The sequence below is a fragment of the Stegodyphus dumicola genome, chromosome X1, assembly GCF_044657685.1.
Source record: "Stegodyphus dumicola isolate Sdum_Otavi_A_Nest chromosome X1, ASM4465768v1".
In the NCBI taxonomy this organism is placed as follows: domain Eukaryota; kingdom Metazoa; phylum Arthropoda; class Arachnida; order Araneae; family Eresidae; genus Stegodyphus; species Stegodyphus dumicola.
Genome location: NC_140780.1, coordinates 38,820,352 through 38,837,662, shown reverse-complemented (window position 1 = coordinate 38,837,662; position 17,311 = coordinate 38,820,352). Strand labels below are relative to the sequence as shown.

Below are 17,311 nucleotides of genomic sequence, written 5' to 3'. Positions count from 1 at the left end.
CTAGGGCGCTGCAATGCTGAAATTACGTAGGTAAGTGCAGAACATCTCTTGTTTGACCGGTTTCTAAATCTCAGTTTTTGAAATCTACCTTTCTTTTCTTGGCATAGGTGCCTGGGACTCAAAATTTGTTTACCATTATTAAAAGAACATTTCCGATTCATAAAAAAGGCTGTAAACTGTATAAATCCTGAATATTGCAAGAGCTTAAAGACAAAAGCTTTTTAAAGGCAGTGAATGCGAATAGGGAAAGTCTACGTCTATTATTAGTTTTCGCATAAAGATTCGTAAGAAGTGTTCATTTGAGGGCCTCGAATGTAGAAAGATAATTTAAATGCTACTTTTGAGGTCTCTTTCGGCATCTTTTTGCATTACTAACATTTAGGCGTTTTATTTTTGTGCTGACTTTAGAAAAACTGTTGATTCATGCAAGAAAATAAAATGCTATTAAGTTAGAAAGCTTTTACTAAATTTTGAATTCATTAACTTGAAAGATTAATATTTTCAAAGACTTAATTAAACTCCATTCAAACCATTTTGCTCTGACTGTTATTTGTAGAAAGACTAGTTTAATTTGAGAATTTGCAGAACCAACTATAGAAGAGGGAAAATAGCTATGAACATGAAAACGGAATATATATATATGTATGTATGTATACACATAATGCTACAATTGACCAAAACGCACGTGATCGCTACAGGAAAAATAATACAAGTATAAAAGAAAAGCGGGCAATGACTGAGTGGAAGTTTAAATATGGTGTTGGTGTATTTAATTATTGCAAAGCACACGAGGGCTATCTGCCTAAGGGGAGGGATGCCTTTCGTGGAGTACTTCCTAAGGGAAACTGGCTCGTATACACGTTACACATGGGGAAAACCACGAAAACGCCCATGCAGCCAGCCCGTTCGCGGGATTCGAGCCTCGGACCGAACTACCAGTGTTCAGCGACTTTACCGCTCGGCCGCTGGTGGGCCCGGAAGTTTAAATAAAGCAAGCTATTAGATCAGAGTCACGATAGGTCAGTAGGTGAGTGTGACAGCACTCTGTGAATTTTGTACTTGCAAGTTCCGGGTGAAAAGAAAATTTATATTTAAAAGTTTTGATATAGTGTCGGTTTTATTAAAAAAATTATTATTTTCAAATATGTATAAAAGTATTTCGTTTAAATCTTATTAGTTTCAATCGTATATAAAACTAAGTTTGTCTCTAAATGTTGCTATTTGGAAGCATATTTTTTATATAGAGCTTTCGCAGCTTGTGTGCATTATTAAAATATTCAATTCAGAATTTTTAGAGAAAAGGAATCGATTTGACAATAACTTACTGATTTGAAAGAACTTACTTGTAAGCCTTATTAACGACTTTTGCAATACTATGTATGAAAAGGTAATGTTTTAAGTTTCAGTAACTGAAGATGAAGTAAAAGATTTAACTGGTAGAATAATCAAATACATTTTGAAAATATAAGCAACAGCGGAACCAAATCTTGTTTCATTAACGCTTAGATGTTTTGCCATACTGATATATAGATATGTTATTGCATATGCTGTAGAGTCTTTAGGTTTGTCAAAGCAGGAAACATGGAAGATATGCAGTCCGTCTCCGCGATTCAAATTCCGGATCTTCCAATTCTAGCTGGAAGTGCTTCCAGTTACACCACGAAGGCACGCAGTAAGGAGAGAGAAATTACCTTAGAAATAACATGCCTATGGTCCAAATGGACTGCAATTCATCCATAAAATAAAACAAGCCAATGAGACTATATAGTGAGTCCTTCATAGTTTAAGCTTTGAAAGGGGAAAGAAATGTGAAATGACTGTTTCGGTACATGGATGACTATGAGAGTTAATTCCAGAGACAAACTGCAGAGAAGTAGCCAAGAAGCATTGAAAATGACAAGAGCCCCACACTAGAAATTAGCGAAATAAAAAGTAAAGCAGTAAAGAATAAAAATAATAACAATAGGCATGTAAAATCTGAAGTACGAAAATAGTTTTGTGTTGGTAGCGGTTGACAAAGTAGAGTGCAAGTTCCATGGCTGCAGCAATCTCCTAAGGACGTCTAAAGGGGAAAATATCTTTCGATAAACGTCAAGTTTATCGAAAGTTATAAACAAATTAACGTTTGCCCCCCATGATAAATCCTGGACAGTGTTTTCGGTGTTGAAGTGATAAAGTAGCTGCTCAATCTTTCTATCCCAGGCGAATTCCAGGTTTGACTACTTGTTTCATCAGGTGCCCTATTAATATAGGGGGAGGGGATAAATTAGATAAATAAAAAATAACGGACAAGCATAGTCACGAAGTTCAGACAGAGATTAAAGAAACGTGGTTAATGCTTCGGGGTGCAATAGAAGCGCTCTTGTTCGTATCAGAAGACGCCCAAAATTCGCTTCCTTGTCATAGTTAATGTCCACAAACTCACTGTAAACAATAATCATATTTCATAAGTAATTATTCTTTCAAGTTTTAGTGACCTTTAGCTAACTGTGACTTCTATAGGCTGAAATAACAACCATAGTCTAAGACGATACGAATGTGCACATAAAACAAACTAAAGGTCTCAGTAAGTCTGCAACCAAAATGAATACCTCTTCACACAGTGCAGTTCTCAAATACTGCAGTTTTCTTATTTTCAAAGGTTTTTATTGACTCAAAATTCTGTTGACAAAATAACTGAAAAATATTGACGACCAATCTCGTACGTTAGCTATTTATAATCTCCAAGTAAAATGGAAAATGCTCAGTGCTATGAAAAATGCTTATTTTCTCATGACTACATTTCGTAATTCTGAATGCACAGGAAACGAGTTCAATAATGGTATAATTAATGAGAACGATAATATTCGTATCCCACATATAAAGCTATTAAAGAAAATTTTAGTTTTTAAAATGTAATATGTACAATTATTAATTTTTTAGTACGCTACACGAAAACATCCTTTACTAAACAAAGCCTACGAAAAACGTTATACTTCGAAGGTGATACCTTTATTCAGGGAATTTTTGGAATGTATAATATCATTTGTATGTGTTATTTATATCTGCTTCAGGTAGTTTTTAATAAGAAATTGTTATTTACTCATTTTTTTTAAATTTATAAAATAGCAGAAAGAAAAGATGACTAAACCAGTCCTTGATATTTCAAATAACCTGATGTTTTCTTCCATATTATCACTAAAATTTAGCCCATTTTGAGCTTAAACAGTTAACAAAACTATAATTTCAATAGTTAACATATATTGCTATTGAAAGATATGTTAATTCCCATTGTCCATGTTACAATTTTATTCATATTACTCATTAATTTATTCCATGTTATAATTTAAAAATGTAGATCATCGTTTGTTATCTTTTTAGAAAGAAGATAACCCAAGAAAATTCCGAATTTCAGAGTAAAAGTCTTGTATAATAACTTTATGCAAATAACTGCACTTGAAATAATATTCAAAAACACCCCATTTAATAAAATAAAATTATTCAAATCATTTAACAAATTGTTAAATAAAAGTAACCGGCTACTTAACAAAAATAGTGACTTATTTGATCGTTCAAATAAGGTTTTGACTTATTTGAAATATTGAAATTATTCAAAATATTTGACTTATTTAAGTTTTTTTTTTTCAAATACGTGTTGATTTATTTGACTATTCAAATAAAGAACTGTTCAAATTAATATGTTCTTCTCTTGTACTTTGACGAAAGCAATTGTGCCTTGATTTACCCGTGTGCTTTGATGAACGCAAAACTACTAGAATCAAAACTAAAAATTATTTTTGTAAATCATAATTTGATCAACGCACACTCAGTTTTAATACTGTAATAGAAATAATAAAAAATAAATTACAGTCATATAATAAAACTATTTCTAAAACATTATCACTCAAATAAGTATCCATTATTGCTCTAATATTCCATATTTAATTCAAAATCGATCTACTACAAAAACTTTATTATTAATTTGAGTAAAACTCCTTAAGCAAGAATGAAATAAGTATTGTGAATGCTGCAAGCAAAAGTTTTATAAATTAACTTGGTAGTATAGTTAAAGAACTTATCAAAGGAACATCAGGCAATTAAACGATGTGGGAGAATTAATTGGCAATGTCGGAAGTAAATGATGCCTCCCAAATATTTTCCGTATTCTATCCAATCTTAGTGTCGGTATTTTCACAGCAAAATAAAATTATTTTTGCATTTGACAAGCAAGCAAAGAATCTGTTGCTTGAAATGTATTTTTAACAGCAATATTTTTTTTTTACCTCTTTAAGAAATTTGACAGGCTGGTATAAACCAAACACTTCTGCGTACGAGCTGCCTTCAGTTCTTGGGCAACTTTTACTCTGCTCGCATGAATACATAAGCATTTAGTTGCTTTTATGGAAAGAATCATAACTAAATCAGTGGAGAGACGTTTTAGATAACTGTTTTAGTTCAACAATTTTATGATCACTCTGAAGACTGAAACTTTCATTGAATTTTCTATAATATTACGAATGCTGACAGGATGAGAATTATGAAATAATTTCCAGCGGGTTATAAATATTCACGCATTCAGCTTGAAAATGATATAAGACTTTCGGATACTTTAAGCTTAAATCCCATGCCTGAAAGCGCATATTAAAATTCCAAGCTTATACTAGAAGCGTACCGAAGGTAAGACGAGTGAAGAACTTGCTTCAGATAAAAAATTAGATGGGTCGCAAAATTAAAGTATGATAAATTAAGTAAATATGTGAAAGTAATTAAAATATATTCAATAGACGTAGCTCTGAGATTTGGGTACATCTCTGCCATTTAATATAATTATTGCTTTTTTAACAATTTTTTAATAAGAAAAATATTATTGCTGTTTTCTTTAAAGCATCTCGAAGCAGCCGCGCAGCTTTCGAAAGTATCAAAATTATATTAAGACGCTTAGTGTAAAGGGATCCTATGACACGAATTGTGTGTAAATTAATGGATGAGGTCTCACCGTATTAAATACGGTTTACTAAATCACATGTTTGCATTTATTTTTTTAATTGATAAAATCATGATTTCCAACATGAGTTTTCACTGTGTTCTATATTAAAAAGGTTACGTCAAAACGAGATAAGGCAATTTGCACCATATAGCTCCAAAACTAGTACTTAGGAATCTTTTTGTTCTTAATAGATGAACGAGCCTGAGTGAGGAAGCTTTTCATGTCAATCTTCTAATTTAAACTAAACAGGATAGAATATCACATTATTAAAGACATTAAATACGTAATTAAATGTTTTAAGTTTAATTTATTGTACTGATTCTTCTTCTTCTTTTCAACTATATAAAGCAATGAAATACTTTCAAAAGAACATTTAATAATATGTTCTTTTGGGAGATCAAAAAATTTGTTTCTTCTTTCTTGTTTCTTAATATTATTATAAGTTTCTATGAAGTATTTCGATAAAATATTCTATGAAGAGAATAAGACTTGAACAATTATCTCAGACTTATTCTCTTACATTTATCAAAGACTGAATAATAGTTTTAGTTTATGTAAAACTTCGACAGTCATATTATTTTCCAAGGTTCTACATATTGCCATAAAGGTAGAATGAAAGAAGCAAGGTCATCTTGCATGTATAATAGTAAGTTTTTCCCTAAGCTAAAAGACTGGTTTTTAGGGGTATAAAAGTGTCAGATTGTCAGTATTTTATTTTTCAGCCTAGTCAGCATTTAAAATGGATCACTATAGCCTTTATCTAAAGTGAGAGTTTAATTACCCGATTGATGTGTCTTTAATTATCAAGTCAAACTTCTTTGTATGGGTGTTACTGTATATGCATTGCTGGATTTTACGGGCAATCTGGCTCCGTGGATCGCAGTTCAAGTATATGACACGAGATTATTATTCAGTTGAACATAAAAAAAGGAAACTATTGAAGAAAACAGCTATTCAAACTTCAGAGAACATTTTCGTGACCAAAAAGCGAAGATGTCATCAGTGCGACCATGTTAAATGTGTTCTAAAAGAAAGTCTTCTATTATAACATTTGCGTGCGAGTCACTTTCTAGCAACGAAAAGCAAGGGAGTGGGGAATGTTTGAAGTGACGCTATTGATGATCTATCGGACTTTAAAAATAACTTACTTCTTAAAATTCTCTTAACGTAGACTTGAGAAGGGCAGTTTTCCAAATATAACGTTAATTAGCAGTTACCTGTTATGTTACCTAGTGCGTTTTAAACAGCAGATTAGAGTTTGCGATAGACGAATATTTTTAGTTTCTCTTAGGAAACAGATTTTTCAGGAAAACCACAGGATTTTTCAGTAAAAATTTTAAACATTTCTTGATTTATAATCTAATTCGAAGCAAGAGAAGAATATTTAATAGACGCAAATACATCAAAAACTCATGTAATATTTTCTTCAGCAATTTATTTATAGAGATATATTTATATACACGAAGCAGCAGATCAACTCGAGCATTAGCATATGGCTTCTGAAAGCCACTAGAAGTAACTATCAATATTCTCTTGATAAACTCGCCCGTTCCTTATTAGGGTTGTTTTGGACCAACAGCAAGTGTGCTAATAACCAAGACTACACTTTCCGTATTCTGGAATTTCATGCAGGGTGAAGGAAACGAAACATACGTATTTCATGTTCCAAAATACAAAGAACAATACAATTAAAAAGCAAAACAAAATAAAATAAAGGGAACAATATACAATACAATATATGCAAAATACAAATTTTTCTCAACTAATAAGCAATTTATACTAGTTTGTGAGCTGTTACTATCCAGGCTTCTTGATTATCTTACAAAAAAAAAAAAAAAAAGTGTGTCAATATTTAATTTCCTTTCTTTCTTTAAGCCACTGCTGAAATATGATTGGAATATTAATTGTAAATTATTTTCTTTTATGAACAAACAAAACTTTCTCGTCATTATAAAATACGAGTACAAGCAGTGTAAACAGAGTTAATTAGTTCCTCCTTCCTCCCTCCCAAAGAGGAAGAAAAGAATTTACTTGGCCTTGAGTAAGAACTTACGACTTCTAGTTCTAAGTTCAGTAGTAAAATAAGATCTTTTGCATCTAGAAAAATAAAATACTTAGTGGCTTTTGTTAAGAATCCTTAGACTAATTATTGCAAAGGATTGTAAATTTTAAAACTGACAACCAGTTTCGAGAAAACAGAAGGAAATCTGTTCATTCAGGCAGACTGTCTTTCGTTAAGAAATTTTAGGTCGTACATTGAAACTTGAGCCAAACTTTTCTCCTTGAACAAACATTATTTATTTTTAAACATTTGTCAAGTAAAATTTATTGTTCGCCTAGATTTGCAACATAAATCCTTTGGGTAATGTTTTATAGTTTTATGAAGTATTTTTTTAACATTGCGCATGTATACAATTTACTTATTCAGGCTTAGGTAAAAATTCTTAGATTGGAGATTTTAAATTTATGATGAAGGCCAGACTGCTATTTATTGAGGAGAGGTAAAACGATCTAATAAAAGTTCTTTTTCATTTTTTTGGAAGACCAGACCAATGAAGTTCATGCTATTGAACGCACAAAGAAGAATACTAAAAGAAAAAAATATATTATAAATTGCATAAGATTTCTTCCTAATAATAAGTCACAAACAAATTTGCAATCGATAAATACTATTTATAACTTATGCTCTGAAACTGGTAGGAGTTCATGATTATTCGTCGGTGTTGTGTCCTTAACTTCCTTGTAATTATATAGTAGTAAAAATGAACTTAGCAAAATATAAAAACAGCAGTACACATGTACTTTCTCTTGCCTTTAAGACATCTAATAATTTAAAAAAGAAAAACTCTAAAATTATTGCCTTTTATAACAGAATTGCATATTTAGAGGAAAACTAATTATCAGCATATGAAATTCTTTTATAAAGTGTTGCTATGCTATTTTTGATGAAAATGCAGAGACTGAACAGCTACCGGAAGACAAAAATTTACCTTATATTTCCTTATATAATCCGAGAAAACTTAGTGAAGTTCTTGCTAATTAAGTTTATAGGTTGGTTTAGGTGCGATTTCAAAATGCCATACAAATAACTTGATCGTAATTTTTTTTTAAATAAGCCTAGATTAAGCCATTTGAAGATCTTACTTTTTTAAATTTTCGTTAGAATAATTTTGATATAAAAGAAGATACCTGTATGATAAATTTACATTTAATTTCCCAAAAGCATTCATTATTCGGGTTCAGTATGACTAGCGCGAGAAAAAGTCCTTTCATAGGAGATTTTTAAAAACGTGTCAGAGTGCATTTACATTAAGTCTATGGAAAGCACGAACACTTTCATGTCATCCGCCCGTTCTGTTACCGGGAAGCGGAAGCGAACGATAATAAATAATAAATAACTTTCATACGCAGCTTCTGTAAAAGTAGTTTTTTGCTTTTTCGAACATAATGAGCAAAATAATAATAATAATAATAGATAAATAAACATTTATGTTTTTTTTTTTTTTTTACAAAACTCTTTTTTACGGAAGTGAACGATTCCAGAATTCATTAAAAGCGCGCAGAAGCCATGCGGCTGAATACTGCAGATATCCTGCATCATTATATATATATTACGGTGAAACAACCGAAATCTGGAGAATGTCGACTTTCACCGGTGAATGTCAACATTCACATAGTCTCTTGGTGTATGTCCGAAATATTTTCCAAATACTCTTATTTCTGACTTACACCTGTCAATGTCGACATTCACCATGTACTAATGGTGAATGTTGAACATATAACAATATTATATTTTCTTCTCCGTAATTCAGTCGCTAATAAACGCACTTGAAACTTGAAATAAGAACTTAAGAACATGAGAACCTAAAACACACAATACATTCAAAATGAGAAAGGAAAATAATAGAAGTTAAAAACTTACTTACTTATACAGTACGTTCTAAATGAGAAAATAAAATAACAGTAATAAAAAACTTACTAAATTATGTGATTCAAATCTTATTTATTGCAACAACTTAAACTATTATGGCACTTTATGACCTCTTTTTTCGACTTTCACCAGAGCATATCTGTGATTGTCGACATACACCGGTGAGGGTCCGAATATACAAGAATGTAGTGAAATATTCGGTCTTTCACCGACGTATTTGGTGAATATTGATATTCTCCGGTGAAAGTCGACATTCTCCAATTTCGGTCTTTCACGGTAACATATGTATATCGAACAGTTAAGTACGATTGCGATTTAAATTAAAAATTCAGGAACTTCTCTTTTGTTATCAAGTAATGTAAATAATTTGGTCAGAATGCACGTATTAATTATCTACTTTATCACTACAGCGAAATTTTGTCTTCTTTTCATTTTAAGCCTTTTTCTTACAACTTCTAAAAGCATTTGCCAGATATAAATCTTCCAATTAAAAGTTATTATAATCTTGTGATAATGGCAGGCATTAGTTACCCAAAATATCAACCAATCAGCTGGAAAAAACAAATCCTTTCATTATGAATTATTTATCAGTTCTAGATGAAACAGAGTTAGGCGATGTGTTTACTGTTCAGAATGGGATTTTGATATTTGCAGTGAATTACAAAGTGACAGTGAATAGTGACTTTTAAGACAAAAAGCATGTAGATTTTATGCATTTGATAATCCAAAAATAAATTCCGTCTTTAATAATTTAGTACGTATTTTTTTCTCACATACTTGAACTTGATAAAGCAGCTAGAAATTATAGAATATAGGGAGTTGCTGTTTTTAAGTCACTAGTAGTTAACATGTTGATGTCTAATATTTCTTATTTCTGCTTTTCTCTGACCAGGCTCCCAAGTGGAGTTATTGACTGAGGTTTTATCACTTAATTATGCGAAGTATAATTGCTTGCAACAAAATTTGACAATCTCTGCTAGTGGCTGACCTAATGCCAGTGCAGCCTAGAGAATTTATTTCTTCTGCTTGAATCCAGATACATGTTGACAGTTTAAAAACTGAAAGCTGCCGAAATTAAACTTAAACTTGAGGTATTTAATTTAAATCTCACCTTTTAACCAACTGTTACAAGTGTAGAGTTTTATCACAAGCACATTTTTAACTAAAACAAAGTTAGCTTTTTCTTTTGAAAGTGAATGCTTAATTGGATTTTTAATACTTACGAGGAAATATTTGTTAATTTATCTTTTTAAGTGTTCAATCGCAGATAAATTTATGATTGAAGAATTATTATTAATTTAAAAGCTAATTTTATTGAGCAAATCTCTGAATCTTTAGTTACCAGTTTGGCCCAAAATAACATCTCATGTCAAGCGGGAATTAACAAGTTATGATTTAACTTCGAAAGAAACTGGTGAAACTGTTTTAGAGAATAAGCAATATACCTACTTTTCTGACTGTATCAAAATTCAGTTCCAGTTGATCCTGGTCGGAAATTTCATTCAAAATATTGATATCAAAATAGTTGTCAGCAGTGCTCTAAATGAGAAATTAAATATCTTCAATTATTTTTATTACGCAAGATGATTTCAGACTTCTCGATAAAAACGTTTTACAAGCGTAACAAAAGCGTTAAGTCCTTTATATAGTGAGATAGGATATCTGAGCTAAAGTGTATCACATTGAAACAGCAATCAGCTGCAAAACAATTAAGGAAATTAAATTTCCTGAATAATTTCCGGAAGTAATCCAGACTGTTCCTTCCGTATCAATGTCTGAGAAGTTTTTTAAGCAAAAGTTTTGCATTTCCTCTGACATAACTTTCGACTCAATGTGCCTTGATCAAACATCAGAAAAACAGAATGGGTAATATTAATTTACCATTAAGTATTTAAATTTATTAAGAATTAACATAAAGGAAAAGTTAAATGGTAAAATTGTATGGCACATTTTAATCTTTTGCAAGGCATATTTTAATTTTTATAACAGTTATTTTAATTTCGAAGCCTTTTCCTATCAAGTCTTGTTTCCCTACCAGAGTGAGTTTTTAGAAATGAATAGTTTAGTTTGAATGCAAATAAGTTAGAAGAAATACTTAAGGAAGGTTTAGTTGACTTCGATAGAAAGTGCTAGGAGTCCCGAGTAGCGCGTATTTGACCTCTGGCTAAGTCACTCTTGACGCTGTTACGCTCTAGGAGTCCCGAGTAGCGCGTATTTGACCTCTGGCTAAGTCACTCTTGACGCTGTTACGCTCGGCCGTATATTACGTACCTTTTGATATTCGCCAATTAGTTTAAATTAAGGGCCAACTGTGTACATAACTGTGTTTAGATTCGGCTAAGTCTCGTTTAGTTAATTATAGTTTAGTTTCTTTTTTCTTATTCTGTGCCCGAATAGTGGCTTCCTGTAAGCCCGAGAAGAGGACGACTATTATTCTTATATGAGTGAATAAAAGGGTATTTTAATTCCTCTTGAGTCTATGTCTTTAGTTGTTTGAACTCTGCGATAAGTCACTACATAGTTCATTAGGTTCCTCGACGTTCATCTTAGGCAAAAGGAGTAAAGAACCCTATAAAATGATCTCTTATTAATTTAATCCTTTTGTTGTATCATGTCCACTGTAGTGGACAAAAGTTTAAATTTGTTCATTCTTCTGTAAATGCCTTAACAGATTCCATTCCTGTGTTTATTCATTCTATATTATTAGAACTTTCAACTGTCGATCATAGATGGCTGCATAGCATCACTAAGTAAAGCATTGCTATTTGGAAAATGGCTGCTACTCCTGTTTCCAAGTTAGTACAATTTCTCATAGTAAACATTATATAATATTGCTTACATTTTCTTATACTGCCATTTTTTTATTTATAATTAATAATTTTAGACATTTTATTTTAAATGTCAGGTTGAGAAAATTGTGGAGTGGGTAGATAAAGATCTACCGAAAAGAGTGAATTGAAACCCAAATGTACTGCTTATCGAGCCAAAACACCACTGGAAATGTTTATGTTTGGCAAGGAATTTCTAGAACATTTGACATTTGAATCCAATAGGTACAGGTTTATAAAATCGTAGCAAAATGAATTCAATCACAATCGATGAAATGAAGGTATTTTGGGGGATATGTATGTAGATGTCAGTTGTAGATTTACCAATTAGAAAATGGTAATGATCATTGCAAACAAGGCAGGAAATGATTTCAAACGCAATGACCGTAAATCGTTGGGAAGAGATTTGTATGCATGCACATACGTATATGCATGCTGTCCACTGTAGTGAACAAACTGTAGCAATTATTTAAAACGAAATTTGAATAAAATTAATTTTTTTATTATTACTAAGGTTATTTTAAATATAAAAAATACAAACATTTTCGTTTAACTTCTCTAGATAATTTGTATGCAATAAAGGGTTAAAAACATTTCTGGAAAGCAAATTAGAAAAAATCTTATGAAATATGTATATCGATTCGATATTAATTTAATGTAATAATAAAAACATAAAGGAGAAGTGGGGATTTTCATAGGTAAGAATTAGAATTTAGCTTCTGAGAGGAAGTTTTATTATTTGACGTATGAAGAAGGGCATATAATTAGCAATGTCTTTCTGGTAACAAGTAACACGCAATAATAGAGCCAGGCAGATTTTATGTACGTTACTCCGTTTTGATGCGACGATTACAAACATCCAAACATTTGCTGAAGATTCATAGCTCAACCCATCATTGTGGTAGTAATAACTGCTAAGCGGCATACCGAATGGGAGGAGTCCAAAGATTGAGATAAATTATGAGCTAATATAATGTGATGCAGGGTTTTAGAATAAATTAATAAGTCAGGTTGCTTCTAATTCACACCAAATATACTGCAATTCACTTTCCATAACGGTTTTTTCATAACACCTTAATCTGAAAATAGTTTCCCAATCTATAAAGTCTCTTTCTCCCATTCAATGCTCTTCTAGGGATTATAATTATACTTGTAACTTCTAGGGATTACTATTATACTCGTAACAGTGACATATTAGATAGTCTCAGAATACGATCTATAAACGCTGATTCAATGTTTGCTAAAATATTCAGGACGTTTTTGCTATTGCACCGCATCGAAATATTATTTACAACTTGTGAACAAAATCGGAAGTAGACTTGTAGCAACTAAAAATTTCTCAAGTGTTTAGAATCACATGATCACACAATGTACAATACCTGAATATGAAAGAATATGCTTATGTTGAAAGAGTATGCCACTATATTTGCTGTGTATCACTGCAAATATAGTGATGTGTATCACTGCATTAACAAGCAAGTTATTTTCAGAATTTTAGATTTCAGAATGATATGGCATAATTTGTATGTTATATGTTTTCTTTGGAAGAAGAAAGGAAATTAAATACATACAGAAAAATATTAAAGCATCCGTCTTATGTGCGCTGCTGGAACGTAATAACTGATACATCAGATAAGCAACTAGATGAACGTGCTTTGATTCCCAGCAAAAGGGCAAGTGACAAGTGACGGAGGACGTGGGCACCACCGCTTTACCATTATGGTTAATTGGTTCAGCTCCATGTCCACCCTTATCTAGAGCTGATCCCATGTTAAGGCCACACGAGAGCCACTCATAGGGCACATTACATAGACATAGATACAAGACATAGATATTAAAAATGGTTACATCTGTGTGAACATAGTACTTATGAGTTATGAATATAACTTTAGCAAGTGACATATAAAGTTTACAATTATATACCATAGCGATGATTTTTCACGTCTTCCTCTCTGAAAAGCGTAATTGTCTCTAGAATATCACATAGATCAATATGCATGAAAAGACAATTGGCGTGATTTGTGTCGATTAATGCTTCAGTGTAATGCTTGTATAATCAAGTGAATGCTTTTGCTTAATAAATGTTTAGGTTACCAAATTTTTTAATCGTGATTTAACTATTGTTTCTCAACGCTTGTTACTATCCCAAAATCCTTTCAACACTCATATTGGTAAGTTATGATTTGATGCTTAAGAAAAGTTTTTCGCGAATTTTTACTTCTTTTAAATTCGGATGTATAAAAAGTAAACAGATTTTTAAATTCAAAAGTATTACACTTTGAAAATGGAGAATGTTCGATATACAGGTGTTTGTTTTTTGGTATATTGTAGTTTGCATGTTAAAAAATTTGCAGCTTTTAAAATAATGTCTTATATTCATTAGTTTATATAGATTTTATTTGTTTTTATACATTTTGCCAGTAAAAGATTTTAGATTTTTAATTATCTTAACAGTCGACTGCTGTTAAATGCAGTATACAGAGCTATGTGGATTACATTCTGAAAATACTCTGTAACGGTAAAAGAATATTTATGATAATGCATGCAATCAAGCAATCAAGATATTAGAGCAGATCATTTGCTTTGAAACACTTCCTATCAGTACTGACAAGGACATTACGTTTTTCATTTTTGACATAAAATAATTTGCTGACTAATGTTGTGATAATTTCTGTTGTGTATACTACTACGATTTTCAGTTGCAAAACAAATTATTTCTGAATAATGTAAAGCTATGGCGATATCGGCATTTCAACGATAAGAAGTGTGAAAGACTTTTATTTGACGCAGGTGTATGTTTTGATGGGTGATAATGTATTTTAGAGTTCTCTTTTCCAGGTTCGTTTTTGTAAAACATTGATAGCATTGCTTTGTATCAGCTAGTGGATCTTTGTTGCTTTATTCTCATTCAACAGCAAGGAAACACAGTACAGGGGTACCCAAAAGTCCTGTTAACATTTGAAAATTCAATAACTCACAGAATAATTTAAGTAGAGATGTAAAAATTGATACACATGCTTAAAATGACATGGGGTTTTATTGAAAGAGACAAATGAAAAAAAAATGAAAGGTTTCAGATTTTAAATTACGTCCAAAGGTGCGTTTTTTTAACGTTTTGTGCGTTGCCTTTATTTATTAAGTATAATGTTCTTTGTACTTAAACTATAAAATTCAGTTCAATAGCAATGTCGCAAAATAATTTTAAAATGAGCATAACTTTAGAATTTCCGATACACAGTTCCGCGCGCTGAAGATAAAAAGGTTTCTTTTTTTTTTTCCCCTGTAGAATGTTGCCATTGCTCGCTTTGAAATCCTTGAGTTTATTAATCAAAAATTCGTTAAAGTTTTACAAAATGTGAAATCGATAATAAAACAAATTCCAAATTTCAAATTTGGTCTTCCTTACGCCCATATTCGTAGGAGAATTACGTCATTCAAAATTCGATGGCTCTATGTACCGTTGTTTTATCACGATGCGAGAAATATACATACATTTATGCAGATTTTTCGTTATTTAATTTCTTCAAATATAAGGCAAAACTCTAACATTTGGTGGTAACAGTTTGAAAAGTGAACCGGACATTTATAGTGATTCAACGCAAAGTCGCAAAACGAAAACAATAGTCCTTCGGGGACAAAGCCCCTTTGGACTAAAAAGGCGGGGCAGCGCAGCAAAATGTTGTGACACCGCATGAGAATTGTGTATGAAATGAGCTGCAGACAGAGAGGGAATCAGTCCCTTCATGACTTTATTACTTTTTTATCCTTGCTTCCGTTTGTTGGTTACGGTGTGATGTGGATATATCACATCACTCATGATCGGATCCTTTTTCTTCGAGGACATATATGGTTCTGCTATTTAGACAGTCAGTGTGACGGGTGCAAGGTACGCTGATATGTTAACAGAATCGCATAAACACCTGTCGGAAGGTCTGATTTTATGCAGGATGGCTCTCCACCCCATATTGCTACACATATGAAAGTTCTCTTGCGCATATCGTTTGGTGAGGATAGCGTGTTGAGCCGCCACTTTCGTCATGCTTGGTCTCTCAGGTCTCCAGATCTCAATGCGTGTGATTATTTGTTGTAGGGTTACCTGAAATCGCAAGTCTACTGCGATCGTCCGATCTCATTAGGGATGCTTAAAGACAACATCCGACAACAGTTTTTCACCATACCTATAGATATGCTATACAGTGCCTGTTCACAACGTTGTCCCTCGACTACAGGTATCGTTGATGATTGACGGCCGACATGTTGAACATTTGTTATAAAGAACATAGTCTTTGCTAAAAATCGATTGTTATGCTAAGTATTGGTTTTGTTATCATATGAAGCGCCATCCTTTGGCCGTTTTAAGAACTTTTTTGCTTTCAATAAAACCTCGTGACATTTCAAGTATGTATGTCAGTTTTTACCTCTCTACCTGAATTATTGAATTTTCAAATATTAACGGATTTTTAGGTCACCCGGTACTCAAACAACTCTAATATATACAGGAAATAACTCAACAACGTACACAAAAAGCAAAACAATATCGGTTTTGATTCAAAATTCAAATAAAAAACTAGCTTAAAATATTTATCTTCCTTTTCTGTCAGATTAATATGATTGCAAACAAAAAATGACAGGGGACCTCTAACTCTTGAATATAATGAAGTTAAAAATATAAAACAAAATTAGTTATGCTACAGGAATTACTTCAGACAGTTGTCTTGGACGATATAGTGGTTTGCGGAAGCTGACAGCTAATCCGAAGCCAAGGTTTAATTCCCACATGGGCTTGGCTGTAACTGTGTCATCTTTCTATTTCCTTATTCATGAATGTAATACAGTGCTTAAATAGCGCCGGAGCCCACCTGAGCCCGGCCCCGGTACTTCTTAATTTTTAAGATTAATTACAATTCCAGCCGGAGCGCACCGGAGCCCTAAATAAAATGAGCTCCGGTACTTCTTTTTATAAAATTGAGCCACAATTTGAATTTAAAAAAAATTAGAATTCCTAACGTTTTAGTTTAGCAATAAACAGACCTTGACTCTATTTCCCTAGAAATACAAACTCATAAACATGAGACATTCAATTAAAGTCCCCTCATTTATATGCGGAAACCTTTCCTTTTAAGAAGGGCAATAAATTTTGGGGGGTTTGTTTAGGAACGCGTAAGTTTCTGGCCCTGCCATTCTATCTGGTGTATTGTTATCGATAGTTTTTGTTAGTTATCCTGGAAGGAAGGAAAATTTGTGTTCTTAAATGTGCGTTAAGTGACAGCGAGTAAAATAAGAGTGAAATACTGAGATAAACTTCTCAAGCACGTCCTATAATACATGCTCCTATGCTCAAGCATCGTCTTCCCACAGTATTCACTAATGTAACCAAATACGGGGGGGGGCGAAAAGTGTAGCCAGCAACTTTAACATTCATCCTTAGGATTCAAATTCAGGACTCATTTTACCCCTGACATACATCCGCTTGATGGCTATATCAGCAGACATCCGCGGTCTTAAATTGAACGTTCTCTCTCATCAAGATTCACCTCAGTTTTGTTTCCACCCACTCATACTCTCACGCCCTCATTCTCTTTCACC

At 32.3% G+C, this 17,311-nt stretch overlaps 2 protein-coding genes across 2 annotated transcripts in view; one reads left to right on the top strand and one right to left on the bottom strand.

Moving 5' to 3' along the window:
- Positions 1–10,493, bottom strand: part of LOC118183906 (phytanoyl-CoA dioxygenase, peroxisomal-like) — a 101,666-nt gene extending 91,173 nt beyond the window's left edge. Inside the window, exon 1 of the mRNA XM_035353515.2 lies at positions 10,347–10,493. The gene's annotated coding sequence lies outside the window, so the exon portion shown is untranslated. The remainder of the gene's footprint in view (positions 1–10,346) is intronic.
- LOC118183905 (protein tyrosine phosphatase domain-containing protein 1-like) overlaps positions 1–17,311 on the top strand; it is a 162,407-nt gene that overhangs the window by 5,188 nt on the left and 139,908 nt on the right. The window lies entirely within an intron of this gene.